Below are 21,869 nucleotides of genomic sequence, written 5' to 3'. Positions count from 1 at the left end.
TCCTGGTGAAGCAGTTCTCAAGTTTTGAACAAAATTTATAAGCCCCCAAAAGTAAATGAAATTTATAAGGTACAAGAAATTCCTGAAACATACAAGACTCATAAGGCCTCTCTGTAAGATTATAAAAGAGTAAGCAATTGCTGATTAATATTAACAATGATTGAATGGGGCACCTACACGTTTGCATGGTGCTCTGGAGATGCACCTCTCATTAGTCATCACCATAATAGGGGTGTTTCCTGGTATTGTAGATGCCTTAGAGTCACTCATATATCTATGAGTAACTCTTTGTTCACACTCCTATAAGTATCATTAATAAACCTACTGGCTTCCAAAATGCACTTGAGTGGAAGACTTCATTATTTCACTGATGGCCTATCTAGGGTGAACAGATGCTTACCCATGTTTTACTATAAAAAGTGACATAACTCATGGGTGTTTACAAAGTGTGGTGCTGGCCATAGAAGTTGATAGGTACAGAACCAGCAGCATTATCTGCACTGTGTTGAGATTTGTTCAGATAGAAGCCATCTGTTCTGGATCTTGTTAAATACAAATAAAAGCTAAGAGGCTTAATTCTTCCTGCTGGAAATGAGAGAAGAGCTGTTCTATATGTGGAATAACACAGTTTCTGGCACTAACATGGACCTTCCCACCCCAGCTGTTCTATACTCAGATGAACACTAACATCTGTTGAGATTCCTTCAAGTCTTTTTCATTGTAAACAACAATGTGATGACCATTGGTTTATCCTCTTTCCTAAACGTTTAAAGACTTCTTGAAAGTGTAAGAATGGCCCTATCATTTTGCTAAATAGAGGAATCTCAGAGAGCAAAAGTACATTCTTTGTTTCTCTCATAGACAACACATTGAGTTATTCTGAGGAGAAATATAAAGAGGAAAAGTGTGTATATATAGCTCACATGGCAATGTGTTACCAAGTGTTATAATAATTATCAGAAGTGAGTTCATTATTAATATGAATAAGTATATGCTGTCAGAGCTTAGCAATTTGTTTTAATACTTAATTTGAGTGTATGCAATAAGGTCAGTTTTAAATTTGAATTTAAAAAGTCATTAACCTACTTAGTGGCTGATGTTCTTTACAAAAATCTGTCCCCTCAAAAGGGCATCCTTTTAATTCTACAAGAGGTTTCATTTGGTCTATAGCCTACCAAGTCTTCACTGTACTCCGTTTTGCCTTCACCAAGAAATTAACAAAGAGGTTCTACAAAAGGAAGACTTGTTTAAATATTAACAAGGATTTTATGTGTTTAGAAATTTTGGAGATAAAATTTCTCTCTGTTCTGATGTATTTTATAACGAGCTAAAAATGCATATCACATAAAAGAAGGGGTTTCTATGAGGTTAGTCTAAAATGCTTGAAATGAGTTTACTTTAGGAATATATAAATTGAATCCTCTAAATACATAGAAGTGCTAAATTATGAAAGGGCACAGGGCAGTGTTTTAGGGTAGATTTACATTGTCCCCAGGTCCAAACAACTGTCAATTAGAAAAAGAAAGTCTGTTTTGATGGAAAATGGCAAAATAACAACGAAAAGCAATGAAAATCTAGATCTGTAGGTTATATATGAAGGGGAAAAAAGAAAAACAGATGGGTTTTCCTATTGTTGATGGACAGCAAATGGGGGTGTGGGTGAAGGGACAGGCAGATGATAGGACTGTAAAAAGAGGGTAAGTTTGCAGGGATGGTGGGACTACATACACACCTGCAGATATGGAACTCATGAATGAGGTTTAGTGAGAAAAACATTGGGGCATTACTTTTTTTTGAGACCTGATATAAATGTATCTAACTATTAGGTGAGGTAGGAGTTATGAGAACAGTAGGGTGTCTGTTAAAATGAGACTTTAGTTTGAAATACATAATTTAAAATACATACTGCTCTTCCAAACTAAGATTGAAATAGGAGGAAAATGAATAACTGGTAATAAAATATGTCAAAAATCAGAAAGCAACTAGATACAGTCAGTGACCACATTCATCAACCATTACAACTTTGAAGACTGTGCTAGGTAAAGTCAAAATACAGAGCAACTGGCTTCTTGGCAGTCCTTCAAGTTAGTGACTCAAATTCCTTCAGTATAAAATATACCCAGACACGCATTGCCTTCAGTCTGTAACCAGCACTCCCTCACACACAGTTGTTTAGTCCTACATCCCCTACAACTCTTCAGCTTTCCTAGTTAGGCAGTTTCTGCTTGGATATACAGAAGCCTTATTGTTTTATTTATTTACCTTTTTCTTCCCTATACAATGATTTTATAATTGGCTCATATATGTGATCCCAGTAGATTTTATGGTAGCTATAACATTTATTCTTTTTTTGTCCCAAGAAATACACATATACTCTTATTCTAATGCCATGATTACAATTTCTGACAGTCTGAAAGTAAAAGAAATTCGTCAGTACCAACCTGACTAGTGTGATCTTTACATTTTTTTCTCACAGGGATAATGAGGACGCATGCTTAAATAGGGAGAGAAACAGGAGCATAGACAAGAGAAAGGGATAAGGGTGATATAATGAAGACTAAAGATGTTTGAAAGAGCCATATGAAAATCTACTATTATACATATATATATATATATATATATATATATATATGTGTGTGTGTGTGTGTGTGTGTGTGTGTGTGTGTGTGTGTGTGTAAAGAGTTTGATTTGAATTATCCTGTATAAGTAATATTACTCTTCTAGAAGCCATATGTTTCCAAAAGAAAGAAAGAAACATAAAAGAGTTTGATGTATAAGATACCTCCTCTCAAATTGTTGGCTATATATGTAATAGACACCCACAGAATAATATAGACTATTATTATTGATTTTGATTGTTTACTAGAACTTAATGGTAAGTGATAATAGGTCAAGGCATCACATATATTGTCACGAGACATGTAGAAACTTGGTGCTGATCAGAAAACGTTCTCACTGCTAAGTGTCTTTCATAGTAACAAAAGGTGTTATATCAGAAGCAGGGGATGCAAGTGTCAATAGGTTTACCCATATGTGAAACTTGTAAACTGCAGGAATGATTGGTAGGAGAAGAGATGTCCAGAGATGGAATAGTGGCACGAGTGCTATAGGGGTAACTGACGTGTTCTTAATATTTTAATGTCCAGTCCACAGGAGAAAACTTGTGTCTAATACTGTAAATATGTTTAAGATTCAAAGATTCAGGAGCTCATATAGTTTTACCCCAGTGGTAAAACTATTACTATTATCCTGTTAAATGAACATAGATACAAACTGCATTTTAAATTTTCATCTCTACCTAAGGTTCAGTACAGTTCTCAGACTTCATTAGAGAATTTTGTTCAGTGGGTGGTGGCTAATGCATGAATCCAGAATTGCTCAGATTTAGAGACTAAGTATCAGCAGAATATATAGCCAAGGAGACATTCATATGCCTACCTCCCAAGGCTCAGGTATTGTCATAGATGAGGGAAGAAGAGGACTGCAAGACTTAGAGGTTGGAGAGGAACATAAAAGAACAACATCTTCCAGATATGACTGAACCTGTAAACTTGTGAGCTCATACAACCTTTTTGTTGCTTACACAAGATCAGGCTGGTCAACATTTTATTATGAAAATGAATTCACAAGTTCCAAATACTGAGGGACATTTGACAGTGGATGACTTCTGTGGATGGAAGAGTCAGGTAGGACACAGTACATCAACCACACTCCATTGGATGGTGTAGGTCACATGAGATCAACCACTCTCCATTAGATAATCCTATACACAAAGGTATATGGGCACCAGTAATTTGACCCAATGAGTAATATAAAATAAGGAGGATATGAAGTAAGTGTGCTATACGTAGTTGACATCTGATTTAGTAGAATTTATTTGGAAAGGACTAGAGGAATAAATATAAAATTATAATGTATAATATTTCTAAAATTTATGAAAAATTATATTAAATGTACTGATAATGCTCTCACAAAAATGTTTGACTATCTAATACACCCCACATCCAGTACCAGACACAAGAACAGTCATTTGAGTTGTTGGTCAGGGGAGTTCAAATGACTACTCCCAAATTATAGGTTATTAACATTGTTCTTGGTTCCCTGTCAGAACTTGAAGGCAAGTACCCATTGCTTAAGAAACCTTAAACTTTGAACATAGGACTCAAAAGATTTAAGCTGAGTTTAACTTGAATACCAACAGGCATACTAAAATAGAAAGGAGAAAACACAAGGGTTCTGATGGCTAGACAAATAACTACAGTCAACTAATGACTCCTGAGAGAAGGAGAATTAATTTGAATATCAATAGACATGCTAACATAGAAAAGAGAAATCCCATGGGTTCCTGTGACTAGAGGAAAAACTACAGACAACTAGAGATTTCTGGCAGAGAGAAATTTAGTCTCTCTCAGGGATGAGCAACCTAATTGGTTATCCAATACAAAGTGCTCTACTGTGAAAACATATACAAGCAGCACTAAATGGATATAGAAGGTTGAATGTGTGTGTGTGTGTGTGTGTGTGTGTGTGCGCGCGCGCGTGTGTGTGTGTGTGCGTAACAATAATCATCAAAGAAAAAGAGGCCATCAATTTGGAAGAAAGTGATGGAAAAGGATGGGAGGGATTGGAGGGACAAAAGGGAAAAAGGATGTGATTATATTTAATTATATTTTAATTAAAAATTTTAATTGGTTTAAAAAGATATTGAAGACAATTTTTAAAATGTACTCTGATCATGGTCAGTTAAATATTAATTTTGTTTAGTTATAAAATTATATAAGTTTAGAAAAATTATTTAATAAGAAAAGAAAAAGAAAGAAAACCAAGTAAGTCTTCTAGGGACAACAACTGTCAGGATCATTTCTGTGCTTTTTTGTGGATATTTTCTTTAGTGTCACATGAGCATGTGTGTTTTCTAGCCATTTCTTTCCGTGGTGACATTATTGCTAAGAATGATTGAGGACACATATTTAGTCCTACTTATCTCACTTAATTCTAAAATAAACTAATGCATGAATTTTTATCAGGTGTTTTTATTTTTGCAGAGAGGAAATTGAGACTGTGAAGTTGGGTAAATCATGCAGAGACAAAGAGCTTTAGGAAAAATGGCTGTAATCCTGGGCAACTTGAATTTGAAAATGTACTCTAGATGGCATATTATATAATTACATGTTATTTAAAATACTAACTAAAAGTTGCCTTGGAGAGAAATATACTTCATTCTCTGTTACATTTGTGGCATTTTAGTTCCAAAGAAATCTTAGTTCTTAGATCTTTCAGATAGAAGTTGTGGTGGGGTTGGCTTGGAAGATACTTTGGGTTATATTTACCCCATGGTTAGAATAGGCCTTGTATCCATTCATCATTTGGAAAAGCTATGGTTTAGTTAGTCATTCGTCTGTACTATGTCTGGTACAAGGCAATGGTGTAATTGTGTAATTGGTAACTACATCTAGTTATATAGTATTTTTAAAATCACTGTGTCCTGAATTGAGTTGTTATGGATACAACACACCAAGGAGGAAAACTTTCAGACAGTGCTATACAAATCAAGTTGGCTGTGGCAGACATATTGATGTGTTGTTCACAATTAAATCAATACAATACACTGCAGTCCTGAAATTAGTGAACTTTCTATCACCCCTTCCATTCCCCCTGGTATTACCGTCCTCAGCTTTAGCAGAGAAAAATAGAGAATATTAAGTTCCATTTGACTCTCAGGTAAATAGGAATATATTTTAAGATAAGTGTATTCTAAGAACTGCATGAGACCAACTTATGTGAAAAATAATCATTGTCCCTCTAGACTTGAAAGTCTAGTTTTACCTGCCAACATGGCTGGAGAAGCCTCCTACAAAGCTTCGGAATTTTCCTTTTGACCAAAAAAAAAAAAAAAATGTAAGTCTCAATATATCTACAGCTTAAATTACTCTTTTGCAGCGTTAGGGATTGAAAAATGCTCTGCCTCTCTGAATTGTACCTCCATTCTGCATTTTCAAACCTTATAAGATATGGGGCTGGGAAGACCTCCTCTTTGCTCTCACTTGTTTTCTTAATGCCACAAATGACCACCTTGGAGGTACAATGCAAATTCCCTTACTATGAACCCACTTACCGCTTTCAAAGTTCTCAATAATACAGTATTTAAGGAGACAGTGTTAAAGGCCACACACCATCTTTCATGAAGACGGTACGTATCCTGCTCAGTGAAGAAGCTGGAGGCCTGGTAATGCGACTGAGTGTACGCACTGATTTTATTAAAGTCTATTTTCATTTATTCTTAATATTTCACTCATTTCTGTCCTTTTAGATCTAACTGTTCATTGAATTTGTCCCCTTGGAAGCAATATCCTTACCTGAAAATTCAGTCTAAAGTTTTTTGTTTTTTGTTTTTTTTTTTTTTTTGGTTTTTTTTTTTGGAGGTGGGGGCCGAACCCAGGGCCTTGCGCTTCCTAGGCAAGCGCTGGACCTCTGAGCTAAATCCCCAACCCCCAGTCTAAAGTTTTGATTATATTCAACAGTTACAGCCAAGAATCCAGTATTGTGGGACTGTATCTCATGGAATAGAATTCAGAAGCTATACAGATCCAAATATTGTCTAGAGGATATTAATTTATGGTCTTCCATTCTGTAACCCTGTTGCCATGTTGTAGGAAGCTCAAAACCCTCAGAAATGCAACATCCTCTTTATGGAAACAATCTCACGACAGCACAGGGAAGTGATGATGCCAGCGTGGCACCCATCTCATCAAGTCCTCTCTTCCAACCTTAAATCTAGATGGCAGAGCGTTAGCATGAACTCAAGAGCGAGTCCAGACCACCTGTGGCATTGTAATCATCTATTGCTATTTTGAAGGAGTGTACTGTTTTGACTCACTTGTAAAATCTAGGTGGCCTTTGATGTGTGGATCTATTTATGGGAGTCCTATTCTGCTCCATTGGTCTACATGAATGTTTCTGTTGGCAATAGTGTACTGCCTTCATTAGAGTTTTGTAGTCTAAGTTAAGGTCAAGTATTGTGATATCCCTAGCATTGAATATTATGCTAAGGAAATTTTGGTTTATTTGGAAATTTTGTTTTCATATGAATTTTTGGATTCTTTGTTGTTGTTGTTGTTGGGTTTTTTTTTAGTTCTGTGATGAATGTCGTTGGGATTTTGATGGCGATTGCACTGAATCCATAGAATGTTTTTGTAATATAGACATTTTCACAGTACTAATTCTAACAATCTGGAAATATGGAAAATCTTTTCATCATCTAGTATCATTTTTATTTCTTTGTCAGAGTCATAAAGCATTCGCTGTGGAGTCGGTTCATTAAAATAAATTTATTGTGCATCAAAGATATTAATTTAAACCCTAAACCATTCCTATATTAGGCAAAAAATAAAGAAAGTACGCTGCAGTAGAGGGACAGACAAGAGCTTTCTGAACAGGATCTCACTAACACAGGAAGATGAGGTTATATACAATTAAAATGTTTCTGTGCATGAAATGAAACTGACTGCAGAGTAAATAGACATCCCACAGAATGGGGGAAAATCTTTGCCAGCTATGCCTAGACTATAATGAAGAAGTGCAGAAATTAAATACCCAAACCTCTACGTCTGCCAGTCAACAAACAAGCCAAGAAAATAGACTGTTTTCAACAGAAGGAACACAAATGGCTTTGTAAGTATTAAGAAGTCTTCTGAATCCTTAGTGATATGTGAAATAAAAATCAAAACTACGTGAGATCCCATTTCACCCTAGCAAGAAGGGCTATCATCAAGGACATGAGAACAAATGGTAGTTGAGACGTTAGGAAAGAAGAATCCTTCTTTGTGGCTGAAAGGAATGTACCCTACTACAGCCATTATGTAAAGCAGTAAGTTTTCTCAAAAATCTAAAATTAGCTGACTGTATGACCACACTTACTCATATACCCAATGGACTTGGTGTTCTACCAAAGAGTTACTTGTGCATCCATATCAATGTCTGGAGTTTTAACAGGCTCCCAAGTGAGGGTTACATTAACCAGGACTCAGGGGGTATACAGCCAAGACAGCCAAGAAACAGTTTATTCAAAGTTTCAACTTCTTTTAAAGGCAAAGCAGAATAAAGATTTCCCATCCTTTCTCATCAGGTGCTGTTCCCCTAGCAATAATAGCTTCTCTTGGTTCAAAGTGACCCAAACCTCCTTGCAGACTGGGAAATCTGTTAGCAGTCCAACTCTTAGATGTGTTGTCTAAACTATGAACAAAGTTACTTTCTCACGATAAAAGGATAATGAAGGCCACTTCCTCAGACATGCAGCATACTTGGCAAAGCATGAGGAGTCTCTGCTTGAGAACGTATGCTTCCTTCGTGTCTCGGTATGCTGAGAGTGACAGAAACCTCTGAGGTTGCTTCACAGCTAGCAAGCTGGAAGCCGTGGGCTCATGCCATTTCTGTACACATCCATATTTACTGTTCACGGTAGCAAAGAAGTGGGACGAGTATAGATCTAAACCAACAAAGAATAATGACGATGCGTTACACATATGCAATAGAGTTTTATTTGACTGCAAAGAAAATGAAATAATGAAGTTGGCATGAAATTAATAGACCTGAAAAATTGCTATTGTAAGTACGATATCTCAGACTCACAAAGAAAAACCTCACATGTTTCTCAAATTCAGAGTCTGGATTTCTGTTTGTGTGACTGTAGACACGTCAGAGTGAGTGCAGGTAAGATGACAAAAGGAGGAAAGAAGGTATTGAGCACATGAGAGCTGAAGGGGGAGGTTGTCTGAAGGCTGTGTGGAGTGTTACAATGGGGGCAGTCTCCTGCGAACTTCAAGATGTTCTCTTTTAAATAGCTGAATAGTATTCCACTGTGTAAATGAACAAATTTTTCTGTAACCATTCTTTGGTTTGAGGAACATCTGGATTGCTTCCAGTTTCTGGCTATTCCAAATAAGGCTGCTATGAATACGGTAAGGCACATATCCTTGTGGTATGGTGGAGCACCTATCTTCTGGGTGTATTCCCCGGAGTGGCATAGGTGTGTGTTCAGGAAGAGCTAATTTAAATTTTTCTGAGGAATCACCAGATTGGTTTCCAGAGTGGCTGTACCAGTTTGCAACCCTACCAGCAATGGAGGAGTGTTCCTCTTTCTCTACACCCTCGAGAGCATGTGCTATCTCTTGAGTTTTTGATGTTAGTCATTCTTTTTGGTGTAAGATAGAATCTCAGGGTCATTTTGATTTGCATTTCCATGATGATTAAGGATTTGGGGGGATTTCTGTAAGTGCTTCTGAGACATTTGAGATCGTTCTGTTGAGAATTCTCTGTTGAGCTCTGTATCAATTTTTTTTTAATTTTTATTTACATTTTTAGTCTAACCTCTTGAGTTTTTGCATATTTTGAATATTAGTACTTGATTTGATGAAGGATTAGTAAAGACTTTTCTCCAATCTGTAGGTTGCTGTTTTGTTCCATTGACAAAGTGTACTTTGCCTTGTAGAATATTTTCAGTCTCATGAAGTCCCATTTATCAATTGTTGATCTTATATCTTGAGCCATTGGTGTTCTGTTCAGGAAAATTTTTCCCGTGCCAATGGATTCAAGGCTATTTTTTACTTTCTCTTCTATTAGATTCAGTGTATCTGGTTTTATGTAGAAGTACTTGATCTATTTGGGCTTAAACTTTGTAAAAGGAGATAAATATGGATCAACTTGCATTCTTCTTCATGTAGACCACCAATTAGATCAGCACCATTTTTGAAAATGCTTCCTTTTTCCCCACTGTATGGTTTTGGCTTCTTTGTCAAAAATCGAGTGTCTATAGTGTGTGGGTTTATTTCTGGGTCTTCAATTCCATTCCATTTATTGGCCTGCCTGTCTCTGTACAAATACTGTGTAGTTTTTATTACTAATGCTATATAGCACTGCTTGAGGTCAAGGATGTTGATTCCCACAGAAGTTTATTTATTCTGGAGAATTGTTTTGGCTATCCTAGGTTTTTTGTTTGTTTGTTTGTTTGTTTGTTTTACCATATGAACTTGAGAATTGCTCTTTTTAGGTCTGTGAAGAATTTTGTTGGCATATCGATGGAGATTGTATCAATATGTAGATTGCCTTCGGTAGGATAGCCATCCTTACTATATTAAACTTACCAATCCATGAGCATGGGAAATCTTTCCATCTTCTGAGGTCTTCTTCAATTTCTTTCTTCAGAGACTTGAATTTTCTGTCACATAGATCTTTCACTTATTTGGTTAGAGTTACACCAAGATAATTTATATTATTTGTGACTATTGTAAGGTATGTTGTTTCCTTATTTTCTCCCTCAGACTAATTGTGGCTTCATGTAATGAAGCCTTCTGTTTACATTTTGTGAAATATTTTGAAAAATATTGTTATTAGGTCTTCTTTGAAGGTCTGATAGAATTCTGCAGTAAAATCATGTGACCCTGGGCTTTTTTCGGTTGGCAGGTTTTGATGACTATTTCTATTTCCTTAGGGGTTTGAGATGGATTAGAACATTTACCTGATCTTGAGTTCACTTTAGTATATCTATCTAGAAAGTCATGCATTTCATCTAGATTTTCCAGTTTTCTAGTAGGGTCTCATCATTTCTTGAATTTCCTTAGTTTTTGCTGTAATGTTTCCCTTTTCATTTCTGATTTTATTAATTTGGATACTGTCTCTGTGCACTTTAGTTAGTTTGGTACACATTTATCTATCTTACTGATATTCTCTACGAACCAGCTCTTGGTTTTGTTGATTCTCATTATTTACAGCTTTGATTTGTCAAATTAAATTCTGCTGTAAAGAGTATTAAATCATCAAATCTTGTCATATAACTACTTTGGCATGAAAAACTACATTTAATCACTTATATAATTTGTTTTTATAAATAAAGTAAATTAACATGTAATGATTATTTTCTATGGGTTAACTAGTTTTAAGTTCTCATGATTATCTCAGAAGTGACAATGATATTTTTTTCCTAAACCCTTTTCCCCAAATTTGAAGAAACTGGGCATAATACCATTCAAAGTCACTTTTTATTTGAATTTTCATAAATATGGCCTGCTAAATAGAGCTGTAGTAGTAATAGCCCAAGGAGAAAATTACTGCTTGGTATCCTGTTCATCAGAGAATGTCACTAGTTCTGAGTTTATTTGATATCAGATCCAGAGGTTGGGAAATAATGAAATCTCCCAGATGAAGCTTGTTTTTAGCTTCTTTTAGTGGAGTCTTCTTTTTCTGCACAAAAGGTCTCCTGGAAGTCCTGACCCTGTGTCCTGGTCCTGTCTGACAAATGTTTTCATGATGTTGACATTAAAAAACACATATCTCAAAATTTGGAAAATCAGTATCAATGTGGTTTTAGAGGACACTGGCTATTACATTAACACTTAAAGTCAAGAAAATTACTATAGTTAAGACTTCAGTTTTAAACCAGGGCAAAAATTTGCTTACAATATTTTTAAACTAAAACTTAAAAACAGTATACTAATTAAAAGGACTGTGAGTCCTGTCTGCATAGAACTCATTTTGGCTTTCACACATTCCCTCGGCACAGCAAGAACCCCACAAAGGCATGAAAGTTCTCAGGTCTTCAGACAGAGTCTCAAACACACAAGTAAGACCAGACTATAGCCATACATATAAACCTATTACAGAGGTTGTTAACACTAGCCCCTGGGATTTCTCAAGCTTTATACATATCACAAAGCACGATACAGGCAGCTCTCCATACCACCCACTTTGTATGCTCACATGGTCCTTCAGCAAAGTACAGTGAACAGCTTCACAAAGAAGAAATAATCTGGAGTCAGACAGGAAAACAAATGGTTAATCAGCACCCACTAAAAATGCCTCAGAGGAAAGCATCAGAGGCCTGTGGGATCCCCCTGCTGAATGACTTGGGGAGTCAGAATGGCTCATTCAGAAACCATTTATCAAGGAGGAATGAAATATATTAGCATGTGTGAGAAATCATAGACAATTACTTTAAATCTTTTGCTCTGTTTAAGTACTGCCCAAGCAAATCCCGCTTACTGCACACCTTCCCATCATGAAGGATTCTTATCTTTAGGAAACCATAGGTCATGTAAATCCTGTAAGTCTTCTATAAGTCTCTTTTGGTGTTTTATTACAGATAAAAGAAAAGTAATTAATATGCCAGGTGATCTAGTAAGTTATTTTCTAGTAAAATCAAACAGAGGATCTTTTTTAAAAGAACATAAGCCTCAGACAATTCTGATCATTTTATAAATCCCACATATAATATGCAGTGAAACTCAATAAGATCTAATAAGAAATAAGACTTCTCTATAAAAGTCTAATAACGTATCCAACAACAGAAATAGATTGTCTACCTAGTAGTCAATGGAAAGCACTAAAACATTACAGTTTGACAACAAAGAGAAAAATGCTATAATTTCTATTAATTAAAAAAATAAGAATGGTTGTCTGGGAAGATGGCTCAGTCAATAAAGTGTTTGCTCTGCAAGCATCAAGACCTGAGTTTGATCTGAAGGACTCACATTCAAATAGTTGGGTGTGGTAACACGTGCTTGTATTCCCAGCTTTGGAGAACCAGACCAAAGATCTTACTGGACAGCAAACCAGCATGCTTGATAAATTCCAGGCTAGTAAGAGACCTGTCTTTAAATGAAACGAAATGAAACGAAACAAAACAAACAAGAAACAAAGTAGGTGTTACCTTAAGAATGATACTAAAGTTGGTTGTACCTTGCCCTTCACATGTATGAACACATACATGCACTTGCATCTATATGTACACATGCACACACATACACACACACAAAGAGAGAGAGAGAGAGAGAGAGAGAGAGAGAGAGAGAGAGAGAGAGAGAGAAGAAGAGGAGGAGGAAGAGGAGGAGGAGGAAGAAGAGGAGGAGGAGAAGGAACACATATACCCTTGAAATAGCATGCAATTTTGAGATAATACACATAAAAACATATCTAAAAAGTCAAATGAAAAGAGGACAAGAAGGGAAAAAATATCAAGTAAATAAAATGAAAAGGAATCAACAGTAGAAAAATGTATCTAAGAAAAATTGAATCAGAAATCAATGACTATCAGTGAGTTTGGCTTCTGTTTAAAGTGCAAAGCTTGTCAAAAATGAGTAGATGACAAAATGGTACGTTATTTCCACAGAGCTGAAGGGTAGAGCAGACTTCTCTGTGTGAAACATAAGCATTGGCTGGCATCGGTTGCCCTTTCCTGCAAATTCTAGTACTTGGAAGGTAAAGATGGGACTATCAGGAGTTCAGAGTCCTTTTTGAACTAAGAAATTTTAGGTCAGACTGAGCTGTGTGACTCCCAGTCTCGAAAACCCACAAGCAATGAATTTTGCTTTTGATTGTTTTATTACTGCCTTTTGCTTTTATGGGACATGTACATCATGCTGGTCTGGAAGTCATTATGTAGCAAAAGTTGGTCTTAAAACTGCTTTTCTGCTGCCTCAGCCTCCCAAATGCCTGGACAAGTATAGGTTTGCACTCCTGAACCTAGCTTTGGTGACCTACTTATTGACAGGCATGGCATCTTGCAGAAGTTATGGTGCTCTTAGTCTCTCTTTCCTAGATGCAAAGCTGTAATTACAATATTTAACCTGTATGTCCAGAGACAGTCCGGCAGTGTGATCATCCAGACCGCTTCCCACTACTTTCTTTCCCTTCCCCTTAAGGTAAATGTATTTGGAAAGAATAGAGCTGGTTACATACAGATCGCTCACATGAGCAACAGCTTGATGAATATGGGTGGATAATGGAACTATCATGATCTATTAATCGGGCCAGTGAAGTAACCTGCATGAAATCTACCGAACGGCCCACATAGCCACGTTCTAATGCTAATGCATGTTTACTAATGTTTATTGCTGTTGTTTACTGCATACAGGCAGTACATTTTGGCAGCTTTCTGGATCAGGTTTCATTATGTAAACATCTCAATTTTAATCAGGCAGTTATGATGGTAATATATTCCATTAGCACTGGATATTTATTCTCTCCATCTAATCCAAAATCCTGAAAACTAATTTAGATAGATCTTTTAATAGCAAATCTGTGAAAACTGTGTACATTCATTAAATTAAGGATCACTTTGCATGCCAGCACAACCAAATTGTGTTTTGAAATGATAGAGGATAAACAACAGATGTGTCCAATATATATTTTTTTCTTCAGTTACTAAGGCAACATTGTTCAGTCCTAACAGGGCTGGGGAACACAAAAAATGAAATAAAGTCCAAGAAATAATTCCTTTGTGCCCATGACCCAATAATGTACCTTTTCCCATTGGTTATAGCAATGTGGCCAGTGGGGGTCTGAAATAGCACATTATTTATCGATATTTCATAAGGTTGGTTGTTTGTAATTATTGTAAGATCCTATTCTTTTGGTGTGCTTTTGATCAGTTTTCTACCTGAGTCTGTCAGTTAGAATTTGTTCAAACCTCTCCATGTCATCTGACATTGGTGTCAGGTTTTCTTAAGCTGAGAATGTAATTCTAATTGTGAGCAGAACATTTTTTTTTAAGACTGAGACTGTCTCTTTAATTTCTAATTATCTGGATGAACTTGTTTGGTAACAAGTCTCCCATTTCCTCTCCCCAGTCCCAGAGACCCCGTCCCATTTCCTAAATAACCAGCATGCATCCAGCCTGGTCTCTTCCAGGCACGGTGTCTAAGGTCTGTTTGTGGTTTGTTTTTACTTCTCTTGAACCCAAGCTTTACACAGATTCTTTATACAAAGAAGGAAAATACCATTTGGTTAATACTTTTATTTTTGTTGGTGTATTGAGATTAGTTTGAAACACAGGGCCACTTCAGAGATCTTAGAACTTAGGTTTCTGAGACCAGTGGGGACTCAAATCTCTGACGGAGAACATCCTAGAGTCATTCCTGGGAGTAAACTACCTCCCGCAACATAGCGTCAGCTACAGAACTGGACATCAGCCGAGAGGGAAGCATAGCCTGGGGCAGAGCAACTGTTGGTGTGCCTGTATGTCTTAGTTCTTTGAGGATTATTTGCTTTTTGCTTGGTTGGTTTTTGTTTGTTTCGTTGGTTGGTTGATTTGGTTTGGTTTGAATTTTTAGTGTGTTGGTTGACATGTTAAAAAAAGGATACATGAAAAATGCAGTAAAAAAAAAAAAAAACAAAAAACAAAAAACAAAAAACTTGAAAGCTCTAAGAGTCAGTTAGCATGAAAATAACCCAGACTTGCCAGTTCACCTGACTTGAAAAGAGGACTCTTTTATCTCTTAAAGATAATTAGTTTTGATTAAAAAAATAGTTTATTCAATTACTTTTAAAATCATCCTTAGTTCGTTGTATTAATATCACTGTGAGGTATTAATCTGGTTGTATTAATTACCACTAAGTCAATAGTTTAAGCATTCTCTTTTAATAATTTTTCTATTTTTATTCATAGAGAATACCATATTAATTGATAGATTCTCATCAATGATAAGAACAGAAAACTCACAGTGATCTGTTGATCGTGTTACTCGTCAGTTGGTTGGGACCCTTTGCTTTACATGGATAGGAATGGTCGGGAGGAGGGAGGAGGCTGTTTCAGTGCAGGTGCTGGACAGTGCTGTAACCATTTGAGGCGTCAGCGAGCATCAGCGGCCACAGCCACAGGCAGCAGCGTGCAGCACACTCACTGTACAGTGCTTGTCCAGGTCTCTGGCCCTGTGATCCTTAACACCAATCTGAGAAGTATTACAATCTCTTACGGAGGTAAAAATAAAAAAAAGTGAGTTACTGTTGTGTGATATTATTCTTGGGTAGACACAAACATCTACCCACTTCACATAGGGAAGAAATAAGAAATAGCAGATTGGAAAAAACAAAAGACAAAATCACAAAAAGGCAGGGGTTGGGGATTTAGCTCAAGGTCTTGGGTTCTGTCCTCAGCTCTGAAAAAAGAAAAAAGTAGACGAAAGAAATAATAGATCGATGTAAAAATACCACTGAATTCCAACTTGGAAAACCATAAGTTTTGTTGGGGTTATTTAAGGAAGTAGTGTACCAAAATGTATGTATTCATTACTTTTCTATTGTTACGATGAAACACCACGAGCAAAACAACTTATATTTTTTTAAAATTTTTTTTATTTGGGTTCCTGGTTTCAGAGGGATAAGAGTATCTCTTCGTTCAGAAACATGGCAACAAATAGTAGACGTGGCAGTAGAAACAGCTGAAAGCTCACACCTCAATCAGAATCAGAGAGCAATCTGGGAATGGCACATACCTTTGAAACCTCCAAGTCCTTGTCTAGTTACATATTTCCTCCAACAAGACCACATCTTCCAAACTTACCCAAAAGCCTCACAAAATGGAACCAAGTATTAAAATACCTGAGCCTATGGGAGACATTCGCCTTCAAATCACCACAGTGAGTGACAAAACTGCTGCACAACACAGTTTCCCAGCTTTTGACAGTGGCCAGTATCATAGTTCTCATACCTAGGGTGTACTTGTGGTGAGCAAGGCTTATCAGCAATCTGGCAACTTTTATAGTTAAGGTTTGTCTCAGTTAGGGTTTCTATTCCTGCACAAACATCATGACCAAGAAGCAAGTTGGGGAGGAAAGGGTTTATTCAGCTCACACTTCCACATTGCTGTTCATCACCAAAAGAAGTCGGGACAGGAACTCAAGCAGGTCAGGAAGCAGGAGCTGATGCAGAGGCCATGGAGGGATGTTACTTACTGGCTTGCTTCCCCTGGCTTGCTCAGCTTGCTCTCTTGTAGAACCCAAGAATTCCAGCCCAGGGGTGGCACCACCCACAATGGGCTGTGTCCTCCCCACTTGATCACTAGTTGAGAAAATGCCTTACAGCTGAGTCTCATGGAGGCATTTCCTCAACTGAGACTCCTTTCTCTGTGATAATTGCAGCTCCTGTCAAGTTGACACACAAACCAGCCAGTACTGAAAGACCACCGGGGTAGGGAAGACCCCCACTCAAATCTCGAGACAACGCGACCCCCAAGAACTCACGAGAAACCAGTCTTGATGTAATAAACAAGAGGTGTATTTGAGGAACCAGAGCTCTGGGGACGACACGTATCTCACACAGAAGACAGAGGAGTCGACCCCGAGCCCAATTAGGGGAAGGGATTTTTAGGGAAAATTACACAGGCAGTTGGCAACAGTCACATAAAGCAATTTCATTGGTTTGTAACTTGGGCTCAGTTCAACTCTAGGCCACCCTCCTTCTGGGGCAAGCTGACCCTAATTCTCGTTTTTCTCAGGACTGTTGAGTCAGGCCTTATCGAGGCCAGATGGTTTGTGGTGGCTATAGCCAGGCTACATCCCCAAAATAAGTTATGTTATTCTTTGCTGTGAAGTGCACTTGTCCTCACAGCAGGGTCAGTGGGGGATAGTTTAAAATCTTTATTCTTTCAGTACAAGATCTGTAGGTTTCCGTTTTCCGCTTGTCACAGCCCTTCTTGTATCCATTCCGTCCACTCTCCATCATTGTCCATCAGGTACTCTCTGAAACTCTTCAGCTGACATCTATCTCAAAGTCAGGAAATTTGCACCAAACAGGAAGGATTTCATACATACAAAAGGCATGAACATACATACATACATTTCATACATACAAAAGGTTTGAACCCATCAAGGCAACAGCTCCTTATGCAAATATGAAACTGTGCTCCTACCGAACCCATCACCCCTTCTAAAATGAGGGACTGTCTTTGGACCAGTATCAGGCCTTCTGTGTGTTCTAAGTAGAACATTCTACAGAAATTTTTTAGAAGCTTTTTGAGGTAGTCATGGTTGAAGCCCTACATTTAGGAACTAGAGTCATTCTTTGGCAACAAGCAACTAGGGCTGCTATGTTCTTCAAGGCATTCATAACTGTTTAAAGTGAACTATGGACCAATGCCACTATGGCAATGGTCTGGCTTGCCACTTAGTTGATAGACTTTACCTCAAGGCACTGAAAGCACAAAGGAAGTGCCTAATAACTGTATGCACACATGCCCCCCAATACTTTAACTCATTTAAAGGAAAGAACAAAGCTTAACACTGACAGAGGTTTAGCAGTATTTAACAATACTTTAAATATATTCCTCCCTCAGCATGCCGGGAATAGGCAGTTTCTTTTACTCAAAGGAGTATATTTTACCTAACATAATCTGAAAAACACCTAAATGTCCATTTATAGACTCAGGAGGTAAATTAACATAAACATGGTCAAAAGCTGCTACACAGCTAATAAAACTGTAAGTATCAGTTATGAGAATATTACTATGATGTGAGAATTACAGACAGTATGCAGGCTATGAATTCATAAAAATAGATAGACCCTTTGGTTATCCTTTAATATATAGTTGCACAGCACACATACTGTTAATTTTTTAAAGGAGAGAACTGCAGGGAAATTAATAGCTTCATTTGAAGGAAGATTCTTGACAGACATAGAAGTGGGAAACATGGTTATGTTTGCACTTCCCATCTGCTCTGCTGTGAAGAAAATGTTCTTACCAATCATATATAATGTTTTTAATTATAATGTGTTTATTTGGCAGAGAGGGGAACAGCTAGTTTCCAATATTTAGTAAAGCTTAAAACATTGATGTTTACCTCTTCCTTGAAAACAGCTAATGATGCTCACAAGGCAGGACATTCTCTCATCAGTACCACCACCTAGAAACCAACTAGCATTCAAGTTCTTTGAGTATATGTCAAAGCCACATATAGTATAATTTATTAACTAATTTTTAAAAAGAGTAAAGGATTTGAGAAAGGAGCATTTAACACAACGTTCTTCCTTTGTTTTTAAGGTTTTTATTGACATGGATGGATGTGTCTACGTACATGAGTGTATGACACATGCGTATAGGACCCATGGGGCACTGTAGAGGGATCCCCTGGAGCTGTAGCTATAGGTGAATGTGAGATACCATGTGAGGGCAGGAAATTGAATCCAGATGCTCCAAAAGGGCAAGCAGTGAATTCACCCCCATGACTTTTATTTTGTAAAGTTTGACTCTTAAACTGCCTTCCTAATACATACCTATATTATATTGGTGTCGTTTTCCTTGCAAGTTAACTTAAAGAGCTTAATTTATTTTGCAATGTAAAATTTGCCTTGCATAGTTACCAGATAAAAGTCGTACCATGGTTTGCTAAAATTTACGACATTTTATATGTTTTGTTAAGATTCTTTGTTTTAACTCTCTTTTCTTAATTCTTTGTGAATTTCACATCATGCACCCAAGTTCCACTCCTCTCCCTGCCCCTCCACATCTGCTCTGTACCCTTGGAACCTCCTTCCCTAAACAAAACAAAACTCTCATGTGTGTCATGGTGTGTCACACAATATACCCTCTTGTCCAAATAGCTTCACTTGTACATGTTCATTGAAACGAGTCATTGGTCTGGTTCAAGGCCTCTGACTTTTGGCACACTTTCAATATTGGATCACACCAGGACTTCTCTTGGGTATTCTATCACTACGCAATATCTCTACATGTCATGGAGATCCTAAACCTTTAGTTCTGCAGGACCAACCCCCAGGCCTCACACATTCAGGCAGTTCATAGATTGGGTAGATGCTTAAGTGGGCTAACTAAAAGGCTCTGGACCTGAATGGTAGCTGAGTTGGTCTGCTTACCAACTTCTGTTGCTCATGCCCTACACCACCGCCAGCTCTACTGCACAGCTTAGGGGAAGTGTGGTGCAGGCTGCTCTCTCAAGTGCTGCACCCAGTGAGGGCAGGCAGCTCTTCAGTCATCATATCCTCAGGGCCAGGTGAGGGGCTGGACTATCTCTGCTCAGACTATGGACATGTGCAAGGCCCTAGGCAGCAAACCCAATTAGGGATATCTGCCTGCCCTTTGGTGATAGGGGCTATGGGCATGGACATATATCTGTGCTCCTGCAGAGCCACAGACCCAGATGTGGTGCTCAGTGGCAATAAGGGCCAGGATTTACACATGGGCTTACGTGGCAGTGCAGGCTACTCACATGAGGATATTCCTCACGACCCTGGTGTCTCCTGTTCAGACTCACTTCATAGCAAACAAATCACTTGTCTTCTCTTCATCTTCAATCCCTTCACCACCTATTGCTCACTTCTCGCTCTCCCATCACTCTACCATCGACTTGCTCATCTCCTGACACACCCAGGCCAGTGAGGGCTGGGCTTGGTCCACAGTGCTGCGTGACAAATGGCTGGGGAGGGTTCAGGCCCTTCATAACATTCTTAACTACCTGGCCCTTTAATAAAGTAATAACACCATTCATTCAAATATAAGGGGGTTTTCCAAATTTGCTTTTTTTTTTCTCACGACAAAATCCAGACTTTACATTTCTTCCTGGATTTGCCATTCTTAGAAGTCATGGATCCTAATCAAGTTGTCTGGGAAATCCTCCCCACATCAGCCTCTTACACACACACACACACACACACACACACACACACACACACACACACACACACACACTCATTCCCACCATGATCACACAAAGGCAAACCATCATCCATTCCTAAGACCAAAGTTTAACTAGAAACACTTATATGACTTTTCCAATAAGGATTAAAATTTAGTTCTGCGTGATCTGACCCTTTCAGAATTGCAGGTGCCCACTGTTTTTTGACAAGACTTTCCCTGGGGAGACAAATACACATATCTGCTCTACAATCTGACATAAAATTTCTAACTGCATTCTTCAAAGAACTAGAAAAAAAATCTAAAAATCAAAAAAAAAATTCATTAGCATCTCCAAAGATCTCAAGCAGCAAAAGAAATTCTCTAGGAAAGAGAAAATGTCAAAACTATCACAGTACCTGATCTTAAGTTTTACTACAGAGCCTGAGGGGGGCAAAGCAGTATGGTCCTGGCAGAAAACATAAACAGTAATAGAATACAAGAAACAACCCAGAAATAAACCCACATAAGTATAGTGTTCGGTTTATGAGAAATATATCAAAATTTACAACAGGAAAAGCCACCCTTTTGGAAGTACTGGTAACACTCCTGAGTAAGGCACTGCCTATGGGAGACCTGGTAAAGGAGCAGTGTCAGTATCAAAAAATAAAGAGCCTTTATTGTAGATAGAAGAGAAGCCATTGAAATCTATGAGCACAGTGGCGGGTGTCTGGAAACTCAGAGAAACAGCAGCGCGAAGCTACGGAAAATCAAAGCAAATAGCCACGCAGTTCCCTGACCTGGTGAGGGGAACAGACAGCCCACACTAAAGGACCAACAACCCTGATGAAAGAGACTTACAGTCCTCTCCTCCCCAGAACCCCCTCAGGGACAAGCCCGGGGGTGTCACAGTGCCTCACATTTAGTCGCAGGTGTTACTGAGATACTGTCCCCTCCAGTGAGATGAAGGAGCAGTTGGATCGTGAGGCTATGGCCAGAAGAAATGTACTGTTCAAAACCTGAGCTATCTACCCTTGAAGCCTGGGAACACAGGACAGTCTTAAGTCAGGAATTCAACTCAACTCAAGTGCTCTACCCCAAGTGTAGGAGACAGCCCAGGGAGATTAGTTGTGGATAACAGGAGACTTGGACAAGCTATAAAGTGCAGGTGGCAGGAGACTAAACCCAGGCAGGGAAAGACAGATGGGGAGCTGGCGAAGCCCTCAGTGTCTGTGAGAAGACCAATCACTCAGAATTCGGAGCAAAAGGTCACGGAGGTATAAACCTCTGAAGCCATTAATCTGTCCTCAGGTTCACTGCTAGAGTTCAGGAACATGAAGGGGCAGTGGACTACTTGGCATGCACTGAAGCCTCTTTCTGGCCAAGCGATTAATGCTTAGTGGGTACTGAACATACAAAGCCTGGCCCTCTGCCTGTTCAGATCTCAGTGCTATGCTTACTCTCCCTCCCCAAC

The 21,869-nt window shown here is 38.2% G+C and overlaps 1 pseudogene; it reads right to left on the bottom strand.

Moving 5' to 3' along the window:
• Positions 1-21,869, bottom strand: part of LOC116908239 — a 67,740-nt pseudogene that overhangs the window by 1,819 nt on the left and 44,052 nt on the right.

The sequence above is a fragment of the Rattus rattus genome, chromosome 8 (assembly GCF_011064425.1).
Source record: "Rattus rattus isolate New Zealand chromosome 8, Rrattus_CSIRO_v1, whole genome shotgun sequence".
NCBI classification, from domain to species: domain Eukaryota; kingdom Metazoa; phylum Chordata; class Mammalia; order Rodentia; family Muridae; genus Rattus; species Rattus rattus.
The sequence above is the reverse complement of the archived record's forward strand: the minus strand, read 5'-3'. Positions and strand labels throughout refer to the sequence as shown.